Source organism: Petromyzon marinus (genome assembly GCF_048934315.1).
Source record: "Petromyzon marinus isolate PM22_M1 ecotype Great Lakes invasive population chromosome 83 unlocalized genomic scaffold, UKy_Petmar_22M1.pri1.0 chr83_unloc.2, whole genome shotgun sequence".
In the NCBI taxonomy this organism is placed as follows: Eukaryota; Metazoa; Chordata; class Hyperoartia; order Petromyzontiformes; family Petromyzontidae; genus Petromyzon; species Petromyzon marinus.
In genome coordinates, this window is record NW_027422635.1 from 57784 (window position 1) to 68451 (window position 10668).

At 49.4% G+C, this 10668-nt stretch overlaps 1 protein-coding gene across 1 annotated transcript in view; it reads right to left on the bottom strand.

Annotated features, from left to right (window-relative positions):
- The window catches only part of LOC142908389 (uncharacterized), a gene marked incomplete at its 3' end in the record, with an annotated part of 63023 nt that extends 52762 nt beyond the window's left edge, over nt 1-10261 (bottom strand). The window contains exon 1 of the mRNA XM_076058985.1: nt 9960-10261. The remainder of the gene's footprint in view (nt 1-9959) is intronic.
- Nucleotides 10262-10668: the final 407 nt, after the last annotated feature.

Here is a 10668-nt window from a genome sequence, read left to right on the forward strand (position 1 = left end):
AGCGTCTAGGTAGTGGTGGTCTAGACTGGGTCTAGGTAGTGGTCTAGACTGGGTCTAGGTGGTGGTGGTCTAGGCTGAGTCTAGGTAGTGGTGGTCTAGACTAGGTCTAGGTAGTGGTGGTCTAGACAGGGTCTAGGTAGTGGTGGTCTAGACAGGGTCTAGGTAGTGGTGGTCTAGACTGGGTCTAGGTAGTGGTCTAGACTGGGTCTAGGTAGTGGTGGTCTAGACTGGGTCTAGGTAGTGGTGGTCTAGACTGGGTCTAGGTAGTGGTCTAGACTGGGTCTAGGTGGTGGTGGTCTAGGCTGAGTCTAGGTAGTGGTGGTCTAGACTGGGTCTAGGTAGTGTTGGTCTAGACTGGGTTTAAGTAGTGGTGGTCTTGACTGGGTCTAGGTAGTGGTGGTCTAGACTGGGTCTAGGTAGTGTTGGTCTAGACTGGGTCTAGGTAGTGGTGGTCTAGACTGGGTCTTAGTAGTGGTGGTCTAGACTGAGTCTAGGTAGTGGTGGTCTAGACTGGGTCTAGGTAGTGGTGTAGACTGTCTAGGTAGTGGTGGTCTAGACTGGGTCTAGGTAGTGGTGGTCTAGACTGGGTCTAGGTGGTGGTGGTCTAGACTGGGTCTAGGTAGTGGTGGTCTAGACTGGGTCTAGGTAGTGGTGGTCTAGACAGGGTCTAGGTAGTGGTGGTCTAGACTGGGTCTAGGTAGAGATCTAGACTGGGTCTAGGTGGTGGTGGTCTAGGCTGAGTCTAGGTAGTGGTGGTCTAGACTGGGTCTAGGTAGTGGTGGTCTAGACTGGGTCTAGGTAGTGGTGGTCTAGACTGGGTCTAGGTAGTGATGGTCTAGACTGGGTCTAGGTAGTGGTCTAGACTGGGTCTAGGTGGTGGTGGTCTAGGCTGAGTCTAGGTAGTGGTGGTCTAGACTGGGTCTAGGTAGTGTTGGTCTAGACTGGGTCTAGGTAGTGGTGGTCTAGACTGGGTCTTAGTAGTGGTGGTCTAGACTGAGTCTAGGTAGTGGTGGTGGTCTAGACAGGGTCTAGGTAGTGGTGGTCTAGACTGGGTCTAGGTAGTGGTGGTCTAGACTGGGTCTAGGTAGTGGTGGTCTAGACTGGGTCTAGGTAGTGTTGGTCTAGACTGGGTCTAGGTAGTGGTGGTCTAGACTGGGTCTAGGTAGTGGTGGTCTAGACAGGGTCTAGGTAGTGGTGGTCTAGACTGGGTCTAGGTAGTGGTCTAGACTGGGTCTAAGTAGTGGTGGTCTAGACTTGGTCTAGGTAGTGGTGGTCTAGACTGGGTTTAGGTTGTCGTGGTCTAGACTGAGTGAAAGGTAGTGGTGGTCTAGACTGGGCCTAGGTAGTGGTGGTCTAGACTGGGTCTAGGTAGTGGTGGTCTAGACTGGGTCTAGGTAGTGGTGGTCTAGACTTGGTCTAGGTAGTGGTGGTCTAGACTGGGTCAGGGTAGTGTTGGTCTAGACAGGGTCTAGGTAGTGGTGGTCTAGACTGGGTCTAGGTAGTGGTGGTGTAGGACTGGGTCTAGGTAGCGGTGGTCTAGACTGGGTCTAGGTAGTGGTGGTCTAGACTGGGTCTAGGTAGTGGTGTAGACTGGGTCTAGGTAGTGGTGGTCTAGACTGGGTTTAGGTAGTGGTGGTCTAGAGTGGGTCTAGGTAGTGGTCTAGACTGGGTCTAGGTAGTGGTGGTCTAGACTGGGTCTAGGTAGTGGTGGTCTAGACTGGGTCTAGGTAGTGGTCTAGACTGGGTCTAGGTGGTGGTGGTCTAGGCTGAGTCTAGGTAGTGGTGGTCTAGACTGGGTCTAGGTAGTGTTGGTCTAGACTGGGTCTAGGTAGTGGTGGTCTAGACTGGGTCTAGGTAGTGGTGGTCTAGACTGGGTCTAGGTAGTGATGGTCTAGACTGGGTCTAGGTAGTGGTGGTCTAGACTGGGTCTAGGTGGTGGTGGTCTAGGCTGAGTCTAGGTAGTGGTGGTCTAGACTGGGTCTAGGTAGTGTTGGTCTAGACTGGGTCTAGGTAGTGGTGGTATAAACTGGGTCTTAGTAGTGGTGGTCTAGACTGGGTCTAGGTAGTGGTGGTCTAGACTGGGTCTAGGTAGTGGTGGTCTAGACTGGGTCTAGGTAGTGGTCTAGACTGGGTCTAAGTAGTGGTGGTCTAGACTTGGTCTAGGTAGTGGTGGTCTAGACTGGGTCTAGGTAGTGTTGGTCTAGACAGGGTCTAGGTAGTGGTGGTCTAGACTGGGTCTAGGTAGTGGTGGTCTAGACTGGGTCTAGGTAGTGGTGGTCTAGACTGGGTCTAGGTAGTGGTGGTCTAGACTGGGTCTAGGTAGTGGTGGTCTAGACTGGGTCTAGGCAGTGGTGGTCTAGACTGGGTCTAGGTAGTGGTGTAGACTGTGTCTAGGTAGTGGTGGTCTAGACTGGGTCTAGGTAGTGGTGGTCTAGACAGGGTCTAGGTAGTGGTGTAGACTGGGTCTAGGTAGTGGTGGTCTAGACTGGGTCTAGGTAGTGGTGGTCTAGACTGGGTCTAGGTAGTGGTGGTCTAGACTGGGTCTAGGTAGTGGTGGTCTAGACTGGGTCTAGGTAGTGACTCTAGATCCACAACCACAACCACCACAATAGCCACTACTACTACAGTCACCACAACCGCCACTACCAAAAAACACTGACCACCACTACAATCACAAGAGCCCTAGACACCACCACCATCACCACCATCACCACCACCAGAACAATAACCACCTTCACCACCACCAGAACAATAACAACAACCACCATCACCATCACTACCACCACAAGAACAATAAAAACCACCACAACTACCACCACCACCATCACCACCATCACCACCACCAGAACAATAACAACCACTACCACCACCATCACCACCACCACCAGAACAATAACAACCACTACCACCACCATCACCATCACCACAACCACCACCATCACCACCACCAGAACAATAACAACCACTACCACAACCACCACCATAACCACCAACAAAGCCACCACCACAACAACCACCACCATAACCACAACGATAACCACCACTATAATCACAACTACCACCACAACCACCACTACCACCACCACCATAACCACCACAACAACTACCACCATAACAGCCACTACCACCACAACCACCACCACCACAACCTCATCAACAAGACAACAGTGGCAGCAGTATCGATAAGAAGTAGTCGCGAGTATCGATGGTGATTACAGTAGTATTAGTGAGTGGTATCGATGATGAGTAGTAGTCGTATGGATCATCAGTAGTATCGATGAGTAGTAGGGATGATCGATATCAGTAGTGAGTGGTATCGATGATGAGGAATAGTCGTAGATAATCAGTAGTATCGATCAGTAGTAGCAGCAGCATCGATGACGAGTAGTCGTATTGATGATGATGATGAGTGGTGGTAGTATCGATGAGTAGTAGTTAGTATTGATGATGAGTGAGGGTGTTGGTGTTGTTGGTGGTGGTGTTGGTGGTTGTGTTGGTGGTGGTGGTTAGTGGTAGTGGAGTTGTTGGTTGTGGTGGTTAGTGGTGGTAGTGGTAGTGTTGTTGGTGGTAGTGGTGGTGGTGTTGTTGGTAGTGGTTGTGGTAGTGGTGGTGTTGGTTGTGGTAGTGGTGGTGTTGGTGGTGGTGTTGGTGGTGGTGGTGTTGTTGGTGTTGGTAGTGGTGGTGGTGTTGGTAGTGGTGATGGTGTTGGTGGTGTTGGTAGTGGTTGTGTTAGTGGTTGTGTTAGTGGTTGTGGTAGTGGTTGTGGTGGTGGTGTTGGTGGTGGTGGTATTGTTGGTGTTGGTAGTGGGTGTGGTGGTGGTGTTGGTAGTGGTGGTTAGTGGTAGTGGTGGTGTTGTTGGTTGTGGTGGTTAGTGGTGATAGTGGTAGTGGTGGTGTTGTTGGTGGTAGTGGTGGTGGTGTTGTTGGTGTTGGTAGTGGTTGTGTTAGTGGTTGTGGTGTTGGTGGTGTTGGTGGTGGTGTTGGTGGTGGTGTTGTGGTAGTGGTGGTGGTGTTGTGGTAGGGGTGGTGGTGGTGGTTGTGTTAGTGGTTGTGGTAGTGGTTGTAGTAGTGGTGGTGGTGTTGGTGGTGGTGTTGATGGTGGTGTTGTGGTAGTGGTGGTGGTGTTAGTGGTTGTGGTAGTGGTGGTGGTGGTGTTGATGGTGGTGTTGGTGGTGGTGTTGTGGTAGTGGTGGTGGTTGTGTTAGTGGTGGTGTTGGTAGTGTTGGTGTTGTTGTTGGTTGTGGTGGTTAGTGGAGGTTGTCTTAGTAGGTTGTGGTAGTGGTGGTGGTGTTGTTGGTAGTGGTGGTGGTGTTGGTAGTGGTGGTGGTGTTGGTAGTGGTGGTGTTGGTTGTGGTTGTTAGTGGTGGTTGTCTTAGTGGTTGTGGTAGTGGTTGTGGTGGTTAGTGGTAGTGGTGGTGTTGTTGGTTGTGGTGGTTAGTGGGGGTGGTGTTGGTGGTGTTGGTGGTGTTGGTGGTGGTGTTGGTAGTGGTAGTGGTGGTGTGGTTGGTAGTGGTGGTGGTTGTGGTGGTTAGTGGTGGTAGTGGTGGTGGTAGTGGTTAGTGGTAGTGGTGGTGTTGTTGGTAGTGATGTTGGTGGTTAGTGGTGCTAGTGGTGGTGTTGTTGGTGGTGCTGTTGGTGGTGTTGTTGGTGGTGGTTAGTGGTGCTAGTGGTGGTGTTGTTGGTGGTGTTGTTGGTGGTGGTGTTGTTGGTGGTGGTTAGTGGTACTAGTGGTGGTGGTGTTGTTGTTGGTGGTGGTTAGTGGTACTAGTGGTGGTGGTGGTGGTTAGTGGTGGTGTTGTTGTTGGTGGTGGTGTAGTTGCTGTTGGTGGTGGTGTTGGTGGTACTAGTGGTGGTGTTGGTGGTACTAGTGGTGGTGTTGGTAGTGGTGGTGGCTAGTGGTGGTGTAGTTGTTCTTGTTGTTGGTGGTTAGTGGTTGTGGTTAGTGGTGGTGGTGTTGGTGCTAGTGGTAGTGGTGTAGTTGTTCTTGTTGTTGGTGGTGGTGGTTAGTGGTTGTGGCTAGTGGTGGTGTAGTTGGTCTTGTTGGTGGTGGTGGTGGTTAGTGGTGGTGGTGTTGGTGCTAGTGGTAGTGGTGTAGTTGTTGGTGGTAGTGGTTAGTGGTGATGCTAGTGGTGGTGGTGGTGTTATTGTTGTTGGTAGTGGTGTAGTTGTTGTTGGTGGTGGTTAGTGGTGCTAGTGGTGGTGGTTATTGGTGTTGGTGCTAGTGGTGTAGTTGTTGGTGGTAGTGGCTAGTGGTGATGTTGTTGGTGGTGGTTAGTGGTGGTGGTGTTGGTGCTAGTGGTGGTAGTGGCTAGTGGTGGCGGTGTTGTTGGTGGTGGTTAGTGGTGGTGGTTAGTGGTGGTGGTTAGTGGTGGTGGTTAGTGGTGGTGGTGTTGGTGCTAGTGGTAGTGGTGGTGCTAGTGATGGTGGTGTAGTTGTTGTTGGTGGTGGTGTAGTTGTTGTTGGTGGTGGTGTAGGTGGTGTAGTTGTTGTTGGTGGTGGTGTAGTTGTTGTTGGTGGTGTAGTTGTTGTTGGTGGTGGTGTAGTTGTTGGTGGTGGTGTAGTTGTTGTTGGTGGCGGTGGTGTAGTTGTTGGTGGTGGTGTAGTTGTTGTAGGTGGTAGTGTTGTTGTTGGTGGTGTAGTAGTAGTTGGTAGTGGTGTAGTTGTTGTTGTAGGTGGTAGTGGTGTAGTTGTTGTTGTAGGTGGTGTAGTAGTTGTTGGTAGTGGTGTAGTTGTTGTAGGTGGTAGTGGTGTAGTTGTTGTTGGTGGTGTAGTAGTTGTTGGTAGTGGTGTAGTTGTTGCTGTAGGTGTTAGTGGTGTAGTTGTTGGTAGTGGTAGTGGTGTAGTAGTTGTTGTTGGTAGTGGTAGTGGTGTAGTAGTTGTTGGTGGTGTTAGTGGTAGTGGTGTAGTAGTTGTTGTAGGTGGTGTAGTTGTTGGTAGTGGTGTAGTTGTTGTAGGTAGTAGTGGTGTAGTATTGTAGTTGTAGGTGGTAGTGGTGGTGTTGTTGTAGGTGGTAGTGGTGTTGTAGTTGTAGGTGGTAGTGGTGGTGTTGTAGTTGTTGTAGGTAGTGGTGTGGTTGGTGTTGTTGTAGGTAGTGGTGGTGTAGTTGTTGTTGTAGGTGGTGTAGCAGTTGTTGTAGGTGTTGTTGTTGTTGTAGGTAGTGGTAGGTAGTAGTGGTGTAGTTGTTGTAGGTGGTAGTGTTGTTGTTGGTGGTGTAGTAGTAGTTGGTAGTGGTGTAGTTGTTGTTGTAGGTGGTAGTGGTGTAGTTGTTGTTGTAGGTGGTGTAGTAGTTGTTGGTAGTGGTGTAGTTGTTGTAGGTGGTAGTGGTGTAGTTGTTGTTGGTGGTGTAGTAGTTGTTGGTAGTGGTGTAGTTGTTGCTGTAGGTGTTAGTGGTGTAGTTGTTGGTAGTGGTAGTGGTGTAGTAGTTGTTGTTGGTAGTGGTAGTGGTGTAGTAGTTGTTGGTGGTGTTAGTGGTAGTGGTGTAGTAGTTGTTGTAGGTGGTGTAGTTGTTGGTAGTGGTGTAGTTGTTGTAGGTAGTAGTGGTGTAGTATTGTAGTTGTAGGTGGTAGTGGTGGTGTTGTTGTAGGTGGTAGTGGTGTTGTAGTTGTAGGTGGTAGTGGTGGTGTTGTAGTTGTTGTAGGTAGTGGTGTGGTTGGTGTTGTTGTAGGTAGTGGTGGTGTAGTTGTTGTTGTAGGTGGTGTAGCAGTTGTTGTAGGTGTTGTTGTTGTTGTAGGTAGTGGTAGGTAGTAGTGGTGTAGTTGTTGTAGGTGGTAGTGGTGTTGTTGTAGGTGGTAGTGGTGTAGTGTTGTTGTAGGTGGTGGTGTAGTTGTAGGTGGTAGTGGTGTTGTAGGTAGTGGTGTTGTTGGTGTTGTAGGTGGTGGTGTAGTTGTAGGTAGTGTTGTTGTTATAGGTGTAGGTGTTGTTGTTGGTGTTGTTGGTGTTGTAGGTGTAGTGTTGTTGTTGTTGTAGGTGTAGGTGTTGTTGTTGTTGGTGTTGTAGGTGTAGTGTTGGTGTTGTAGGTGGTGTTGTTGTTGTTGGTGCTGCTGCTGGTTTCTCCTCACACAAAGGTAGTGGTGGTGGTGGTGTAGTTGTTGTAAGTAGTGTTGTAGTTGTTGTTGGTAGTGTTGTTGTTGGTAGTGGTGTTGTTGTAGGTGTTGTTGTAGGTGTTGTAGGTGGTGGTGTTGCTGTTTTCTCCTCACACAAAGGTGGTGGTGGTGTTGTAGTTGTTGTAGGTAGTAGTGTTGTTGTAGGTGTAGTTGCTGTTGTAGGTGGTGGTGTTGTTGGTATCTCCTCACACAAAGGTAGTGGTGGTGTTGTAGTTGTTGTTGTAGGTGTAGGTAGTGTTGTAGGTGTAGTTGTTGTTGTAGGTGTAGGTGTAGTAGTTGTAGGTGGTGGTGTTGCTGGTATCTCCTCACACAAAGGTAGTGTTGTTGTAGGTAGTGGTGTAGTAGTTGTTGTAGGTGGTAGTGTTGTTGTTGTAGGTGTAGTTGTTGTTGTAGGTGGTAGTGTTGTTGTAGGTGTAGTTGTTGTTGTAGGTGGTGGTGGTGTTGCTGGTATCTCCTCACACAAAGGTAGTGGTGTTGTAGTTGTAGGTGTAGTTGTTGTAGGTGGTGTTGTTGTTGTAGGTGTAGTTGTTGTTAGTGGTGTTGTTGTTGTAGGTGGTGTTGTTGTTAGTGGTGTAGGTAGTGTTGTAGTTGTAGGTGGTGGTGTTGTTGGTATCCTCCTCACACAAAGGTAGTGGTAGTGTTGTAGGTAGTGTTGTTGTTAGTGTTGTAGGTGTAGTTGTTGTTGTAGGTGTTGTTGTTGTAGGTAGTGTAGTAGTTGTTGGTGTAGTTGTTGCTGGTATTCTCCTCACACAAAGGTAGTGTTGTTGTTGTAGTTGTTGTTGTAGGTAGTATTGTTGTAGTTGTTGTAGGTGTAGTTGTTGTAGGTAGTGTTGTAGGTGTAGTTGTTGTTAGTGTTGTAGTTGTAGGTGGTGTTGTTGCTGGTATTCTCCTCACACAAAGGTAGTGGTGTTGTAGGTGTAGTTGTAGGTGTAGTAGTTGTAGGTGTTGTTGTTGTAGGTGCAGTTGTTGTTAGTGGTGGTATTGTTGTTGTAGGTGGTAGTGTTGTAGGTGTTGTAGTTGTAGGTGGTGGTGGTGTTGCTGGTATTCTCCTCACACAAAGGTAGTGGTGTAGTTGTTGTTGTAGGTGGTGGTGTTGGTAGTGGTGTTGTAGTAGTTGTAGGTGGTGTTGTTGCTGGTATTCTCCTCACACAAAGGTAGTGGTGGTGTTGTAGGTGTTGTTGTTGTAGATGTTGTTGTTGTAGGTAGTGTAGTAGTTGTAGGTGTAGTTGTAGGTGTAGTAGTTGTAGGTTGTGGTGATGTTGCTGGTATTCTCACACAAAGGTAGTGTTGTAGTTGTAGGTAGTGTTGTTGTAGGTGTAGTTGTAGGTGTAGTTGTAGGTGTAGTAGTTGTAGGTGGTGGTGTTGTTGCTGGTATTCTCCTCACACAAAGGTAGTGTTGTTGTTGTTGTAGGTGGTGGTGTTGGTAGTGGTGTAGTTGTTGTAGGTGTTGTTGTTAGTGTTGTTAGTGTAGTAGTTGTAGGTGGTGGTGTTGTTGCTGGTATTCTCCTCACACAAAGGTAGTGGTGTAGGTGTAGTTGTTGTAGGTAGTGTAGTAGTTGTAGGTGTAGTAGTTGTAGGTAGTGTAGTAGTTGTAGGTGTAGTAGTTGTAGGTGGTGTTGTTGCTGGTATTCTCCTCACACAAAGGTAGTGGTGTAGTTGTTGTAGGTGTTGTTGTTAGTGTTGTAGGTGTAGTAGTTGTAGGTGGTGGTGTTGTTGCTGGTATTCTCCTCACACAAAGGTAGTGTTGTTGTTGTAGGTAGTGTTGTTGTAGGTGTAGTTATAGGTGTTGTAGTTGTTGTTGTAGGTAGTGTAGGTGTAGTAGTTGTAGGTGTAGTAGTTGTAGGTGGTGTTGGTGTTGTTGTAGGTAGTGTTGTAGGTGTAGTAGTTGTAGGTGGTGTTGTTGCTGGTATTCTCCTCACACAAAGGTAGTGTTGTAGGTGTAGTTGTTGTTAGTGGTGGTGTTGTTGTTGTAGGTGGTAGTGTAGGTGTAGTTGTAGTTGTAGTAGTTGTAGGTGGTGGTGTTGTTAGTGGTGGTGTTGTTGTTGTAGGTGGTAGTGTTGTAGGTAGTGTTGCAGGTGTAGTAGTTGTAGGTGGTGTTGTTGCTGGTATTCTCCTCACACAAAGGTAGTGTTGTTGTAGGTGTAGTTGTTGTTAGTGGTGGTGTTGTTGTTGTAGGTGGTAGTGTTGTAGGTAGTGTTGTAGGTGTAGTAGTTGTAGGTGGTGGTGTTGTTGCTGGTATTCTCCTCACACAAAGGTAGTGGTGGTGTTGTAGGTAGTGTTGTTGTTAGTGGTGTAGGTAGTGTTGTAGGTGTTGTTGTTGTAGGTAGTGTAGTAGTTGTAGGTAGTGTAGTAGTTGTAGGTGGTGGTGTTGTTGCTGGTATTCTCCTCACACAAAGGTAGTGGTGTAGTTGTTGTTAGTGGTGTAGGTGTAGTTGTTGTAGGTAGTGTAGTAGTTGTAGGTGGTGGTGTTGTTGCTGGTATTCTCCTCACACAAAGGTAGTGTAGTTGTTGTTAGTGGTGTAGTTGTAGGTGTAGTTGTAGGTGTAGTAGTTGTAGGTGGTGGTGTTGTTGCTGGTATTCTCCTCACACAAAGGTAGTGGTGTAGGTGTAGTTGTTGTAGGTAGTGTAGTAGTTGTAGGTGGTGGTGTTGTTGTAGGTGTAGTAGTTGTAGGTGGTGGTGTTGTTGCTGGTATTCTCCTCACACAAAGGTAGTGTTGTTGTAGGTGGTGTAGGTGTAGTTGTAGGTGTTGTAGTTGTTGTTGTAGGTAGTGTTGTTAGTGTAGTAGTTGTAGGTAGTGTAGTAGTTGTAGGTGTAGTAGTTGTAGGTGGTGGTGTTGTTGCTGGTATTCTCCTCACACAAAGGCTCCTCGCTCCTCCCAGCCGCTCAGTCGCCTGCAGCAGCGGCGGCGGCGGTGGCAGAATCCGCGTCCGCCTCTCCTCCTCCTCCTCACGGCGCCTCACCCTCTGCCCTCACCCTCGGCCCTCACCCTCGGCCCTCACCATCGGCCCTCACCCTCGGCCTACTCTTCCACTTCCCTCACGTTTCGCTGTTACGATCCAGGCGCTCACCTCGCTCGTGGTGGTGGTGGTGGGTGGGTGGGGGGCACGGACGCTGAAGGCGACGCCCCTAACGCGCGGTGACGTCACCACGCACGCGGGGGGGTTGCGTGGTGACGTCATTACGCACGAGAGGAGAGGGGGGCTTGTGTGCGTGGTGACGGCACCACGCACGCGGGCGGGGGGGGGTGCGTGGTGACGTCATTACGCACGATGGGAGAGGGGGCTTGCGTGCGTGTGCGTGCGTGGTGATGGCACCACGCGCGCGGGGGGGTGCGTGGTGACGTCATTACGCACACGGGGAGGAAGGAAGGTGCGTGTGCGTGCGTCGTAACGGCACCACGCACGCGGGCGGGGGGAGTGCGTGGTGACGTCATTACGCACACGGGGAGAAAGAGGTGGGGGGTGACTGACGGCTGTGGGGAGCGGTGGTGCAGTGGTTAGCGCGCTCCGCTGGGCTGTGAACCCGGCGACCCGGGTTCGATTCCCCGCTGCACGGCCAACACCA